At 38.4% G+C, this 16,222-nt stretch overlaps 1 long non-coding RNA gene across 1 annotated transcript; it reads left to right on the top strand.

Moving 5' to 3' along the window:
* Positions 1–12,379: 12,379 nt before the first annotated feature.
* On the top strand, positions 12,380–15,837 carry LOC142601925 (uncharacterized). Its single transcript, XR_012835502.1, has 4 exons — positions 12,380–12,505; positions 12,590–12,804; positions 13,640–13,728; positions 14,110–15,837. It is a non-coding gene; the product is annotated as an uncharacterized LOC142601925 (long non-coding RNA).
* The last annotated feature ends 385 nt before the right edge of the window (positions 15,838–16,222 follow it).

Here is a 16,222-nt window from a genome sequence, read left to right on the forward strand (position 1 = left end):
CAGCATTGGTTTGATAAGCCAGTTTTTGACAAATCTTGCAGCAGAAAATATAAACATGAAGTATCTTAAAAGGATAGGTATAAAAACTGACTGCAGACAACCCCCCCCCCCCCAAAAAAAAAAACCAAAAAACATCCCCAAAAAAAACAAACACAAAAAAAACCCCAAACCCAAAACCAGTGGCTATATAGCTCATGCTTCAGTAATTAAATGATATCATAGATTATGGTCCAATTATTCCAAACCAGAAATCTTTCTGATAATATTACAGTGGAAGGAAAACTATTTTACAAAGGCAAAATGCAAAGAATAAGCATTTGTTCAATGAAAGTGTTGCACTAAACAAGCAATTATTCCACTGAGACACTGCACAAAGCAATCAATTAGTATTTCATAAGGCATTATGCATCATGTGAACAGTCATCCAGTTGCAAATTTGAGGGGCAATTATTTAATATTGTTCAAAAGGAAAGTATGCAATTTATTAAGCAATAATGATATTCAAGGAAGAGTGGTTTTAGCCTTGGAACACTAGAAATAATTGTACTAGATTAATTGGTATTTGAAAGTGATATGTTCTCTTCAAATTCTTGAAGTCTATTCAAGTCAGGTCATCAATATAATATATTGAAGCCTATTAAAGTCAGGTGACCAATTTAATGTTGAGGTTCAGAAGAAGAAGGTATTATGAAAAATACTCAGAAAAGCAATTAGCATACTTCTGTGTGTGATAAATGTGTGTACCGGTTCTGGTTGGGATGGAGGTAACTTTCTTCACAGCAGCCTGTATGGTGCTGTGCTTTGTATCTGGGGCTGTACACATGCATGTGGATAACACACCCATGTTTTGCCTATTGCTGAAAAGCGCTTGGACAACACCAAGGCCTTCACTTTTCCCGTCCTCCCCCCACAGCAAGCAGGCTGGGTGCGGGCAAGAGGCTGGGAGGGAACACGGCTGGAACAGCTGACCCAAACTGACCAAAGGGATATTCCATACCATATGATGTTGTGCTCACCAATAAAACCTCATGGAAAAGGGGAAGAAGGGGGGGGATGTTCATGGTTATGGCATTTGTCTTCCCAAGCAGCTGTTAGGCATCCTGAAGCCCTGCTTCCTAGAAATTGGCTGGACATCCACCTGCCAATGGGAAGCAGTGAATGAGTTCCTCTTTTTTCCTTTGCTTGTGTGCTCAGCGATTGCTTTCCCTATTAAATCACTATTATCTCTATCCACAGGTCTTCTCACCTTTCTTCTATGTTCTCCCCATCCTGCAGGAGATGGGAGTGAGTGAGAGGCTGGGTAGGTGTTTGGCTGCTGGCCAGGGTCAACCCACCACAATGTGACAATATCTGAAGTTTGATATAATATCAGCCACCACAAGGAAAGAAATGAGCAGCCTCACAATGGCAGAAAAGAAGGTGGAAAGATTGTTACAATTCCTTTTTAGCAAATATGGAAGTAGAGGATTGCTCATGGAAGTTGGCTGGGTCACATGATTGACACCCTAACTCAACTTTTTGAGTGAAATGCTCTCGTGAGAATTGGAAACTTTCCCTCATCTCCTTTTGACACGACGTACCAACATCAGCAGTACAATATAGGACTTTCCAGCACAGAGTTGGAAAGGTTTGGCTTGCTGTTCAGCAAACAGAACATTTCAGGAAATGATCCAAAAGTCACCGAACAGGAATCTGACTTAGCCTGATTTAAAGGACTCCCACAAACCTCTGTTCCACTGTAGTAAAGCCATAAGCAACAAATGATCCACAGCAGCTAAACTTTCCTTAGGTCATTTCTGTCGTCTCTTTCTACTTCCTCTGTAAATGTTAATGTGATGCTTGTCATCTTTTGCCATGACATATCTGAAATGCTCTTTTCAAGAATTTCTCCATTATCCTGCCTCTTCTCTCAGTTAACACAAATGGAACAGTCCATTTATTAGCAAGTCAAGTAAAAGACTGATAAGAGGATCTGGCTTATTTACAAATACAGGGAAATCCAATTTTTTAGTTTCATTTAGTATGACGCCCAAAGTTTCTGAATCCCTACACTAAACTGATCAATACACTAACCAGAAAAAAAACAAAACAAAACAAAAAAGCAATAAAATATATTTATAACTTTTAAAAGTGAATGAAAAGGGTACTAAAATCTCTTACAAACTAACGAGTAAATAAGAGTACAATGATATCTTTTGGAGATTACTTGTGTTTGAAACAGCTATAAGTGAGAGGTCAATATTAAAGTTTTCCAAAATGTGGCTTCTGCTTTAAAAATGCCAGTCAAAACCATGAGATCTTGCCAAATTATATATCTCCACTGGGAATTCAGCATCAGATTCCCAAATTCCTGCTAACTGCAAGTAGTTTGTTTTGTAAGGAACTACTGACCAGGCTGCACTAAAATAATAAGCTGCTTTGGGCTTCTGAGGAACCAGCACATCCCAATGATATTTAATAAGAACAAAATGTTTGAAGGAGATGGGACAACTGCAATTTAAAATTTCATCCCAGGTTTTTAAAATTCTTTCAAAATATCTCGCCAGATGAAAACAGAGAGAAAGATTGGTCATGCATTCAAAACACTGAATTAGGATGTAGAAAATCAGATCAATTCCTGTCACCAAACTCCTATGTTACCTTGAGAAAGTTGTTTAATTTTTCTGCACTTCTTTTTCCCATATGTAAAGTGAGGGTAGAAGAGGAAGCCAGAGAAGAATGAATTTATTCATGTCTTCAAGGGATTCACTTTCTATAATGATAGAGGCCACTTAGTAGGCTGATATCCATCAAACTTAATATCTTATAAAAAGACCAGATGATAGACTCAAAATACAGATGAAGAAGAGTTAGTCAAAAGATTCACTCAAAATTAGGTTCATTCATCAAATGTGAATTAGTTCAAATTTGAGACTTTCTTTAGCTCAGCAATCAGAGGAGGAGTCCATAACAAAAATTTAGATCTTGGAATTTCTGCTCCGTTCGGGAGAGTTAGAGTCAGAGATTATGGTTTGCTTCTAATTTCTATTTGAAAAGGAGAAAACAAGAAGGTGATGGCATTGCAGTCTTCCAAAAAACACCTGCTGCTCATTTTGTCCATAAATTATAATTGGTTTTGTTGTTGTTGTTGGAATTTTCTCCGTACACTTTTCTCTTGACAGCAGATTCTGTTCTCAGGATCCAAATGGGGCAAATATTTTCATCTGGTTCTCATGGTTCTCTGGCAGTAGAAAGGATAAATACAAGAAGAAATAGAATCAGAGACAGACTGACCACTATGCAGTCAAAAAAATTAATCTGTCACTAGCCAATATGCAGAATTAAAAAGGCACACCAAGCGTGGTAATGAAAAAGAATCACTGAAAAAGGATATTGTGAGAACCTATCCAAGATACTTCAGGGTATCTGAGACTTTACCTGAAGTATGGTAATCATCTGTGCAGCCAGGAAAGAGCTTCTGATTTTGCAAGTCAAGATTAAAATTTGCAATGAAGAAAGATCACTAGCAGCATTCCAGCTAAATTCATAAAAGAAGCTCAGGATTGTACAGCAACATGAGCTCTGACTCTCTGACCAAGAACAGGCAGTGAGTGCAGAGAGTGAAAATGAACATACCTCACTCCAACTTGGAGGGTGAAATGGGTTGGAACATTGTATTTTATATATCTGCTGAGTTCATGTCAGCACAGCAATAAGAAAAAAAAATATCCATTGGCAGTGCATCGACATCTCACACTTTCAGGTCACTCCTTTCACTGCCCCTGAGAGGGGTTAAATAATTCCAAAAGAGGTAAAAAAATGGGTTTACAACAAAAATAATAACCATCACTGTGTTCTGAGGACCCTACTTGCCTCATTTTGTTTCAGTGAAGTCTATGTTTTTAATGATAATAAGCTATCCAAGAATTCTGCCCTTTGGAGGCAAGAAAGAATGAAAGAATTTTTATAGATAAGCTCTAAAATCTAGTTGTCTAAACATGCACACACAAAAGGCAGATTTGGTATTGCCTGATACACAGCACAGTCATCTTGGCATATGTAAAACAGGTGCAAAATGCAACCACTGTCACATGAAATCATCCTCTCAAAGTTCTCACAGCCAGGAGTGACTTCAGGGGGAAGATGTTCTGTTCTGGAGTGTTCATTGACTTTCCATTGCAAATCTCACTAGGTGCCTGACTACTGCTGAAGCCTTTAAAAACATTTCCAAGGGCCCAGGATCATTGTGAATACACCCAAAGACCTCTAAGACTTGAGAGAAGACTGCTCCTAAGAATGTAGGACTGGAAGGGACACTTCTGGTGCCTAAGTGCCACCTCCACTATTGAATGTACCCTTGTCATACAAAGGGTTACAGTCTGAAAAAGGAGAGGAGTGACCAAAGCAGTTCCCCTTGGGGTCCAGGGGAAGGACATGGCCTTTTCCCAGCCTCCTCCAGCCCCTTGCAGCTGGTACCAGGAAGTTGCTGTGGATCTGGTGAGCACTGGTGGTGGTTTGTCCCTGGCTGGATAAAGCTCTCAGGGAACCCACGCTCCACATTTGAATCAGTTCAGATTTTGTTGTTTGCTACCCTGTTTGGAAATAACATCACTCTGATGTTCAGAAGCTTTCTCACACCCAGATCAAGTTCATCATAACCACTTTTATAATCTCTTGTTCCTGTATCAGTATCATTCTTTGGCTTAGACAGTGCCTTCCCTACTCCAGTGTTCCCAAAAATATAACTGTAGCCGGTAACTATATCTCGTCTTCCTTCATTTTGTGACGCAGTACAAGTTAAATCTGTTAGTGTCTTCCCCTACTTGCTGAAGATGAGGAACTGTTGAGCATGTTGAAAATGACAGTATTTGATATTTAATTAGAAATGTATTTAAAATACCTACTGCCAAAAAATCTCAACATTGAAAGTGAATATAGATGTTTTCAGAGAGCTCTGTAGCAGATTACATCTACTAGACTTTATATAATGTTTAATTATCAGCATTTGTCATAGTTTAACCTGGGAGGCAGTTAAAACAACCACACAGCCGTTCACTCACACACACATGCTCCCAGTGGGATGGGGAAGAGAATTGAAAATGAAAAAGAAAAAAAAAAAAGAAAATGAAAACTCGTGGGCTCAGATAAAGACAGTTTAATAAGACAGAAAAGGAAGATAATGATGATGATGATGATGATAATTAATAATAATAATAGCAGTAACAACAACAATAATAAAATATACAAAACGTGATAACAGCAAATTTGTCACCACCCAAAGGAGATTCTCAGCTACTTCCTGAACTGCCCCACCTCCCCACCAACTCCCCAGTATATATGGATCACGACATTACACAGTATGGAATATCCCTTTGGTCAGTCTGGGTCACCTGTCCTGGCCGCGTCCCCTCCCAGCTTCTTGGATGCCCCCCATCTTCTTATTGGCAGGGCAGTATGGGAAGCTGAAAAGTCCTTGACTGCTTGGCAACAACTGAAAACATCAGTGTGCTATCAACATTATTCTCATCCTAAATCCAAAACACAGCACTATACCAGCTGCTAGGAAGAAAATTGAAGTAGAAACACCCAATAAAACTCCAAGTATTGATAAAGTTAGGGAGATGTTATAATTTTTTAGCAGCTCATTAATAGTTTAAATGACAGATCAAAATAGAAAGAATAAGTAGGAAGTGATAACCCATGTCCATCAAGTCAGTGGGATGCCATGCTGATGTCAGTGATTTCAGTAAATTTCCATTTCTAAAGAATTGATCAAATGAAGTGGATAATTAGGTTTAGCCCAGAACATCCAGAAAAAACTACAGAGGAAATTTAACCCAACAGCAAAACAGGAGTATCTAAATCATAATTTAACCATGTAACTAAAGCTGACAATATTATACCTTGTAAACCCTGCTGAAAGGTGGCTTCCGCTCCTAGTGGTGAGAAGGACCATGACAGCAAGTACATGGTATCTGTTCTGCACCAACTATGAGGAAAGAAAGCAGCCATTGGGAAGCAGAAATGTTTGTGTCCTTCAGACAGACACTTTCCTCCAAGTTCTGGGCTAGACTCTGCATAGGCTGCAGCATCAGCCTTTCAGGTAGCTTTGCCTTCCACGAAGTTAAAGCTTCTTTGGTCTGAGTTCTCTTCTCCCAGCATATACAGAATTTATGCTTCAGCCTTGCTCATTCCTGGCTGAGCACATTGCACGAGTATGAGCCAAGGAACCACGGCGTAACTGCAGAGCGCTTGGCTCTGAGGTCCTCCAAACAACACATGCTGCTCAGGCAAGGGAAGACTTTCTCTGCCTACTTACATTTTAATATGATGTCAAGATTTTCATCTATATAAAAACATGCTTAACGGCTACATAGCAATCAGTAGAAAATAAGTATGACACACTCACTAGTTATGACTTTTGTTACAGCAAAGAAAATCCAAGAAATCATTCAACAGCACAGAATGATGGCTATGCAGAATTCCAGCTCTACTTCCAAAAACGAGGCTATAAAATGGAAAATTGATTAAAAATGTAAGATATACTGCTCTGGTTATACTTCTGTCAAAAGTAATATAAAAATACTGCAGTGTATCTGTTTATAACTCTTTCTGTATCACAGGGGGTCCCCCTAATGGTTTATATTTGTGGTGTTGGACACTCAGTTTAAAACATGTATTTTTTACTCTGTAAGAGGAGGAGTTTTCATCTTGTGCTATTTTTATTGCACTAAATGACCATTAGGTGCTTAAAATCCCTTTTATCAAGACATGGCAGGGCACACTAGTGGTCACCGACCCCTCTAGCTGCAGTCATAACAAAGACACACTCTAGAACCTGCAGTTCTTCCCATGGAAGTGATGCAAGCAGTAACCCCTCTGGCATTTACACCTCACAAGGGGTGAGTGCCACCTCATCTTCTCAAGAAGAAAGATTCACATGGTTTCATTTAAGGGAAGCATCCTGCAAGGATTCACCAAAATCATGGGTACAAAATCTGATTGGTGCATCTTGTGAGTACAGCCAGGAAACCCTTCCAAAAAGTAATTGTCAATAGTCAGTTAATGTTCTCCTCCTATGTCTGCAGGGGTTTTCATACCCTCAGTTAGAAAAGGATGACATACACAGATGATTTATGATTTGGCACTCCCAGAGGGACAGAAACCTACATGGATGTAAGAGTGAGAGTAAGCAGATAGAAAGGGGGTGTGGGAGAGGCATTCCTGTAGGCACCTGTGGGAAGGTCTTTCTCCTGCTGGCAGCAGTTCCTGCCTGCTCGGCCACACCTGGGGACTTGGAGGGGTCATGTGGACATAAATGTGTGGCTCTGATGCACATAATAAAACCAACAATTTTTGTGAGCCCAGGGAAGGAACAGGAAGGAGAAGTGGAGGCCAGGAATCTCTGAGACAATAATAAAAGTGTAAACCAATTGTTTTATGTGCAAATGATAAACAATAAACTTGTGCCTCTTGAAGAGCAGTATTCATTTTTACATGAAGCATGCCAAACTTTATGGGATACCTGTCTGTGAGGAAATATGTGGTGGGCAAGGGGGAGTTATATATATACACACATACTTCCTAAAAAATAATCATGCCAAATTTCATTTTGGATTTGCCTTCCCAAATCTATTTCCCATTTACCTTTTATCAGCAGGGTTAGTCTGACTAGATCCAAGACATAATATGAGTGTGTAGATCTGAAATTGTTTTGAATCCCTTATCTCTGCTTCATTTTCAACTTTCTTTTTCACCTGATGTGCTTTTAGATACCTTTGATTTAGAAACATCAAAAAAACTGTTATCAGCTTCCCTTAGCTGAGACTGAATAGTCCAGTATTTTAGTGCAGTTATTATAAATATTTCTATACTGCTAGAGGAAATCACCAACAATTAGGAGAGCAACTTCAATTCCAAGAGCAGTAGTTTTAACCTTTCAATTTTCCATTCTTTTACTAATCTCTAAAGGTCCCAGACTGAAATCATCAGTGCTGTATCAATTCACCAGATGAAGATCTGACTACCTGATTTCAATTACTGCAGTCTTGAATTTACAGAGATATGTTTGTCTATAGAGTGATATAATAGAGAACTAGAGAGTTACATAATGGAGTTCTTGAACAAAATGGTCAACCTTCCCCAAACTGCAAATAAATTTGTTTTTAAACCCTGCTGCTCGAAATAATTTTAATCCTTTGGGGTTCCAAGGCAGAGATTTTCCTTTTAGCTTTGTGACAGTGAAAGCACACATTCTACCAAGCCTGAATTCTTTAAAGCTACCGTGATCCTTTAAATTTATTACTGGTTACTAACAGCTTCCCATGTCTCACTTGTATATTTCAAGTTGGAACCAAATATACAATATAGCACAGACTATATTTTTAGGTTTTTTCTCTCCCAAATTTATAGTGTGAAGTCCTGCATTAAAATAATTCAGGGTGGCTAATAGAACCTTAAAGTGTATGGCAAAATTAAATCTCAAGAATGGCAATATGAGTAATTTCATAATAAAATAATGAGGCTGCCTCCACAGTACTGATTTCTTAGAAGATGCTCTGTCAGCTCACTTATTTATACTAGATAGTAAATTTCATCTTTTCATATGCTTTCTTTTCCCAGTTTTTTATTATAGTCATTTTACGTCTTAAATAGTAACTTACATAGCTACTTTGTTAAATATATTTTCTGACACTCCAAAAGCTGTGGATTAAACGTTGCTATATACAGAGCATAATAAAGAATTGTTGGGACACTTGAATATAATCACCTTAGAAATCCAGTAGAAGAACTTTACATCATCGTCAACAATATTATTATTGTTAGAGAAAGAACTGGTCTTCCAAGATTTCTAAAGTCTGCTGTTGTTGAGTAACTTTCACTCACAGTGTTCTTTTACCCTACACTCAATATTGTGATCATCTACCCTTCTTTAGATGCACTGAAGAAAATCAGCCCATCAGAAAGTGAGAAGACACATTATTTCAACAGCAATAACATTGTGAATCATGTGCTGGAAGACTATTTTGCCACCACTTGTGTTGATGAACACTGTAAACAACCACGATATTTAGTGAGACTCTATAAAAACTTAAGGATACCCAGGGGGAAAATAGCCCCATAAAACCATAATGAATTGTAATTTACCAGAGAATTTCTCTGGTACCAGTACAGCTACTACAGAAAAATCTTGGAGAGAAGTCTGCCATAGGCCTCTTAGCAATATGGTTTTTGAAGACATCACTACTTCTGTGCCATTTTTTGTTAGTTTCCCATATTAAAATTGATTTGATCCACCTGCTTTAGTGCATTCATATACAGCAAAGATCACTACCTCAAAGTCCCCCACACTACAACTGATGAAGGGGAAATGAAACTCAAGTTAACAAGTTTACAGTGTTAAATGAGGAGAAATAGATCACTCAAATACAATACATCCAATGTGTTTCACAATGAATTGCAACTTGTAATAGTTCCAGTTCTCATTTTAAAATGATACGTCATATTTAGGTACTATTACAAAAGAATATTGCTATTTTGAAGTGAAATGGAACCCCTAATCTACACTGTTGTGAAACTGTAATTGTTCCCAGTAAAGTTTCACCTCTGGGACTGTAATAAACATTTGGACTACTCAGTGGCAAATTATAATGAAGCTTATGAACAAATATAGCACCTATTGTCATAGTAGAGTTTGCAATTGTATTGGGACATTTCCTCTCCCAACATAGGGAAGTTTATCCTCTTCCCATTTGGTAGACAGAGACACAAGGTTGTACCTACACTGTCCTGCAATAGTCTTCCAACGATGGCCAGAGGGACAAACTGACGACCTACTTACACCACCTTGCCACAGGGGCATCCTAGCAGTGCCTCAGGGGACACCCACAAGCAGCACAGGTGCTTCAGGCTTTGGACTCTCCCCACCAGAAACATGCAACTTCTGTTTCCCAATGAGCCTGGAACAACTGTGCCCCCATCTCACCCCAGCACTCACAGAATCATAGAATTGTTTTGGTTGGAAAAGACCTCTAATATCATCAAGTCCACCCATTAACCTAACACAGCCAAGTCCAACCACTAAACCATGTCCCTAAGCACGTCTTCTAAATACCTCCAGGGACAGTGACTCAACCACTTCCTTGGGAAGCCTGCTCGAGTGACTGATAACCCTTTTGGTGAAGAAATTTTTCCTAATCTATCCAATATCCAATCTAAACCACCCCTGGTGCAACCTGAGGCCATTTCCTCTTGTTCTATGACTTGTTACTTGAGAGAAGAGACCAACACCCACCTCGCTACAACCTCCTTTCAGGTAGTTGTAGAGAGCAATAAGGTCTCCCCTCAGCCTCCCTTTCTCCAGACTAAACAACTCCAGTTCCCTCAGCTGCTCCTCATAAGACTTGTTCTCTAGACCCTTCACCATGCATCTCAAATGCCTTCAAAAGCTCATGGTGAAGACACCTCATGCAGCTGTCTTATATGCTGAAGCAGATGTGAGGTTAGCAATAGGAAAGCTGACAAAAAGCCGCTCCAAGAAGAGCTGTATGCTTCCTTCCACATCTAAGCACTTCATCTTCAACCAGCAATTCAGCAAAGATCTGTGGAACAGATGCAGAGGATCAGCTGCAATGGACAGATGGATTAATTACCACAAGGCCAATGATGACAAATACTATGCAGAGAATCACCCCTGCTTAGTCTTGGCTGTGAAAACTTATTGGCAGGTAGACTGCGCATTTATTTTAAACTGCTTTTTAAAGAAAAATCTGTGAAAAGAGCTTACTGAAGTGCACATCTGTATTCTGAGCACTAGTACACCACTTGTAGTAATAATGTAAATTTCTGTATTATGCCTCCAAAGAAATCTCTAAGTCATTCATTATATTGCGTGTCTTTCTAGCCTTTAGTCTCTCTCTGGCAGTGCACTGACCAATGTGGGTATTTGTAAGATGAGCAGCTTGTTCCCAAAAAACCTGTTTACAAGTAGAGTATTAACTGTCAAAAAATTATCGTTCCTACCAGTTGGTATAAACCACAGTTTCAGATCGTGATCCAAAGGTTTAGAGGTACCTTGCCCATTTCTGTTCTCCAAAAGACCTCAGTTTTCCACATGAAATCCTCTAATTATTCAGACATGTTGTGTAAAAACTGTTTCAAGTTGCTTAACGCTAAGGTTAGCTCTAGGTGCAGAACAGTAGGCATTCACCCAGACCAGCAGACTGCAAAATGATCCTGGTCTCAATGGCCCTTGCCAGGTCCCTGCCAGCAGCTACTGCTGACAAGAATATCTTAGGACACGTAGGGTGCTGAGCGTTAGGGTTCCCCACTTCTCACAGCAGAAGCAGGAAAAACAAGCGCTTCTTCCCCCATCCATCACTCCTGTCCATGCACACTCCAGGGCATGAGCCACCCTCATCTCTCACTCTTGAAGGGCAAAATTCAAGGGAATTCTTGAATGGACTGTTCCTAGTATCATTCCTAAGATATCAGCATGTTTTACAAGATTATTCCAGATGTAAAGATGTTTCTGAATTCATCCTCTCTGAAGCAAAGAGAGAAGAATCTGTTCGTTGGAGATTTTTCTTCTTTTATAAGCTGTTAGAAAGAGAAGTGGTCAGAGACATGGAATTAAAAGCTAAAATATTGTGCCTGTATCAAACAAAACCATGGATTTTTCTTTAAAAATTAATGTTGCAATGCAGTACAAAAGCCATGTATTTGAAAATAGCAGAGAAACTGACATTTGGAAAGTGATGGGGCAAATGTTAGATCTCTTGAAATAGAAAATGTATGAATTGTCTGTGAAACATAAATAGAGAGTTTTTCATGACCTTCTCCACATGCTTCTCTTTAAGGCATATTTTAAACCCGATGTACTGTGTAATATATAATGTATAGCGTATTGACAGATAATGAGCAGCAAAGAGTTTGAAGACATGAACAAAGAGGATTGATATGTTGCTGTCCTGTTTCAGAAGCAGATTAGTATATTTTAAAATTAGAGGAAGAATCAGTATGGAAATGTACCCTTGCATCTTCTCTTAACATCAACCACAGAAATACATCTCAGAGTCCAAAGGGATCCCACAGAACTATCCAGTGAATAAGGTGTTATTCAACAGGAGTAAGGGTGGCAGTCTCTTCTCTTCTGTTAGACTAAACAAAGTTCATGCCTGATGCTGTAACATAGATTTACCTTTAAGAAAGTTAAATTAATCATCTTTTATTCACTACAGCTCCATACAGATACTTTTAATTAGCACTTTTCCCCTTGGCTCTTCTCTTCCTTTAAACTTCTCAACATGTTCTTGACAGAACAATTGGTCTTTATTAATGTGTGACAGCTTAGAGCTGCAGCGAGCTGTTTGCCAGATGTTTGAACTCTGGTGAACTGCTGTTCACTTGTCAGACTGGCAATGAGGAGCGAACAAATATCACACTATTCAGCCTCCCTCCTGAGCTGCCAAAGAATTTCAAACAGCTTCAAGGGCCAGAGCCAAAGGATCTGCCGAGAAAGAATAAGGTATGTTCCTAATGAGATCAGTGAGCCATGACTTTTCTAGAAAAGCAACTTGGTTTTTTATTATCTGCTGTGCGTATGTGACAGAGTCAAGGGCTGAAACATCAGAGGGACCTACACTACAGGGAGCAAGAAGCTTCAGAAGGACACCGCTTTCACAGATTCTCAAGTTCTTCATGGACTGTTAAGTAGAGGAGGGAATAGAAGTAAGCGGATTACTATAAAACATCTCCAAACAGGCACATTTGACTCGGAAGATGTTCCTATCTGTGAGCAGAAGAAGCAGCAAGGTCTTTTGTGAAGTATGTGCATTTTAATCACTTGTTCAAGGGGAAGGAACAGAACAGAAGCTTTGTTTCTCTTTCTTTTTATTGCAATTCTTTCTTCAGAGTTATGTATAAAACACAAGGGGGCAAATTAAGCACAGATCGAGCAGTTTAAATTCCAAAAATAGGCTCCCAGTGATAACAGTATGTAAGAAGGGGCAGACACTAAAATGTGTGCTACTCATTCTGCTGATAAAACATACATATGTGCCTTGTATGTGACCACCTTATTGAAGAGCTGCACCGACTGCAAGAATAGAACCATGTCCCGTCAAGACGTGGTCATAATCCCAGTCAAGGACAGTCTCTCTGACATCAGCTGACTGGTATCGCCTAGCTAAAAGAGCATATGCTCGGTTCCATTATGACATTTAAAATCACCTCATTTGAGACCAATGTCTGTGCAAAAGGGCTGGATTCTTTATACACAGAAGAGCAAAGTGTAGTTTGGTAGTCCCAGGACCCACTTTTTATTGCAAACAAAGTAAAACATTGTTTGATGCATTACCTTAAAAAGCCTCAAGATTGTTAAATAGATTGAAATCACAACAGTTCAGTGTTGCTATTTTGTAATAAATCTCCTGCATTACACTGTTTACACTGCACTAAAGGACACTCAAGTAGGATTATATGATGGTTGTCCTGCAGGATGCTTTTGGAAACAAAATGCACCTCTCCTGAGGCCATGACAGTAAACACACATTTTCTTAAATATTCAGCAGTGATAGACCAATGCCAGTAAAATGGACTAATTGTCTTTGCTGGAATTGTTTTTTTTTCCCCCCTCTTTTTTATTATGATTTCACTGCAGGATCCAGAGAAGAGAAAGAAGATGGACTAGGAAGTATGAAGTGCCTTTTATGCATAAATATTAAACAAAATAAACAAGGAAACTAAATGGTTAGTAATTCTTCCATGAGTGTACTCTCTCTCTCTTTTTTTTATTTCAGAGTAGAAGTCCATATTCTGACAAAGCAAAAGCTATTTTTGTTTGTGCGTGCGTGTGCATGCATGTATGAAAATATCTTTTGTAATGAAGTGAAAACAGATGTAACAGAAAATGTTTTCCAGTGGATTATTTTTTCTTTTCATGATTTGTTCCTAACTGATTTGGAATTGTTTGTGTACAAACAACAGTATGTCAAACCTATAGTAATGCTATGTATAGCACATATCTATGAAAATGCAGGCTATAGGAAATTGTGGGGAATATTGTGACATTAAGTACAATTGTAAGCCTGAAAAGAGGATAACTCTTTTTTTTTTTTTTTTATTTCACAGTGCAAATGGAAAAAGGAAGATCATTTGATTGTGATTATGAGAGCAGAGCTCTGCTAAAGCTGCCAGTCTTAATATTCCTACCAGGTGGAACACTTGGGAATGCTTTCATACAGATTTGAAGAAAGAGAAAGGATCAGTAATATTCCCTTGCAATTCTGTCATGTCTCAAAGTACAACATGCAGAAAAGGCAGAATGAGTGTGAAAAGACCATGCTGAGCCTGCAGCTTCTCTTCTTCATGTGGAGAATCCAAATGGCCAGCAAAGACTTCCATCTTAAAATAAAAATTAAATAAATAAAATTTTAAAAAAAATCTGAGTCCAGCAGGTTTTCCAGTGTGTCAGTTCCTAAGTCAATGTTTTTGAGCCCTCATTCTTCAGCATTTATGAGCAGACCACTAAAGCTGTCCACAGTTGTTTTTATGTGTCGCTAATGATGGATAAATTGTTTTCATAGGTTTCTAAAGAGCTTCTACACTGTTTAACAGTGCATAAAATTCCATCTAGTTAAGCTAGATATCACTGAAGGATTTTGCCGGATTCATCATAAAATGGACTGCTACTATGAGCTCACTTAATCCCATAAACTCTTGATTTTTATAATTTCCCAAGTTATAACAAGAAAAACTGCAAATGAAGCTGCAGCTTCACCCATCTTTTGTCATTATACCTGGCTCAATAAACTTGAGTTATCTTTTCCCCTGTTCTGTCTGAGTTAAAATATTATTTCTTTATTTTATCCACAGGCGTTCTTGAAATGAGCAGTAGCACCTAGACTTCTGTGTAATAGTTTCTCTGTGATGATTCATTCACTTGCAGTTCTTTCAGGACACTTTTTTAAATATATTTTTTTACTTTTCTTAAATTGAAGAAGATTGGTCCTTTAAACTCTTGTTTTCTCACATTTTTAATTAGTTGAAGCCTGGTTAGGAACAACATACAGCGGAGACAGGATATATCAGGGCAAATATATCATCAGATAGCATTTTCTTGTGAGTTTTCCTCGATTTTTGTTATGTGTCTTTTGGTACTTAGATTCAACTACAATACATAGAACCTTGTTATCTGTGCTGTAATTGAAGGTCCCCCTACTGATGTCCATAGCAAATCAGATGAAACCATGTGTGGTAAATGAAGTAATTGTGGTCTGCTTAGCTCAGTCTTGTTTTTGATAGAGTTTAAAGGAGTTCAAAGACAATAATATCTTATCCAAGGCTTCATTTGATAGGGAAGAAGTAATAATTGTCTTATATTGTAGCTGTTCTGCGACAATAGTACAGCCAAAACCCACTGTGTTCTGTCCTTCAGAATTATACCTACTATTTCAGATAGGATTTGTGCATACAATTAAAGGGCAAGATTTTTTTCCTCTTATATGCTGGAATAACCAGGATCTAATATTTCCTCTATATAGTGGAAATTCAGATATCTGAGAGATTAAAGCCTGTTTCATATGCTGAAGGATCATGACAATAATTCAACTTTGCTGACAATTCCTACAAAAGGTACCTGTAACATGTGCTGCTGAATGCCATTATGAGTGCTATTTTTCCTCTGTGCACTTGTGTTATTAGTAAAGCTTCCCCTGAAACAGTCGTTTGCACAGTTTTGAACTATGGTAATAAAATCATTTAATCTTGGAAGCAAGCCTTGCAAAATGTGTTGTGGACTAGCAAGTGGCACTATCATGCCACTAACTTACCAACTTTGGAAAATATAAAAATAAAATCAATAAACATGTAAATATGCCTGTTCATTCTATTCTCTCCAACACTTGAGAGAGTGCTTCATGGCTATCCGTATGTGTACAAAACTGAAGTATTTATCTGTTATATTTAATTTGTTAATCTTGTCATTTTTCTTTCTCTTACTCCTACGTTATGCACAATCCCTACTACCCCTTCTTTTTCAATCGCCATAAAACACATCTGTCTGAACATAAACTGACCTACAATACCAAGGAAAGAAAGATTATTATCTGTCAGCAATTACAGTCTGATTGTGATGCTTGGTCTCCGCTGTTCTGCTGGAACCCAAAATGATGTAAAGCTGTTTGATTTCTGTACGATTAAGCAATCAAGTACAATAAGCAATCTCATATTTCAGCACAGCCAC

Source organism: Balearica regulorum, chromosome 5 (assembly GCF_011004875.1).
Source record: "Balearica regulorum gibbericeps isolate bBalReg1 chromosome 5, bBalReg1.pri, whole genome shotgun sequence".
NCBI lineage: Eukaryota > Metazoa > Chordata > Aves > Gruiformes > Gruidae > Balearica > Balearica regulorum.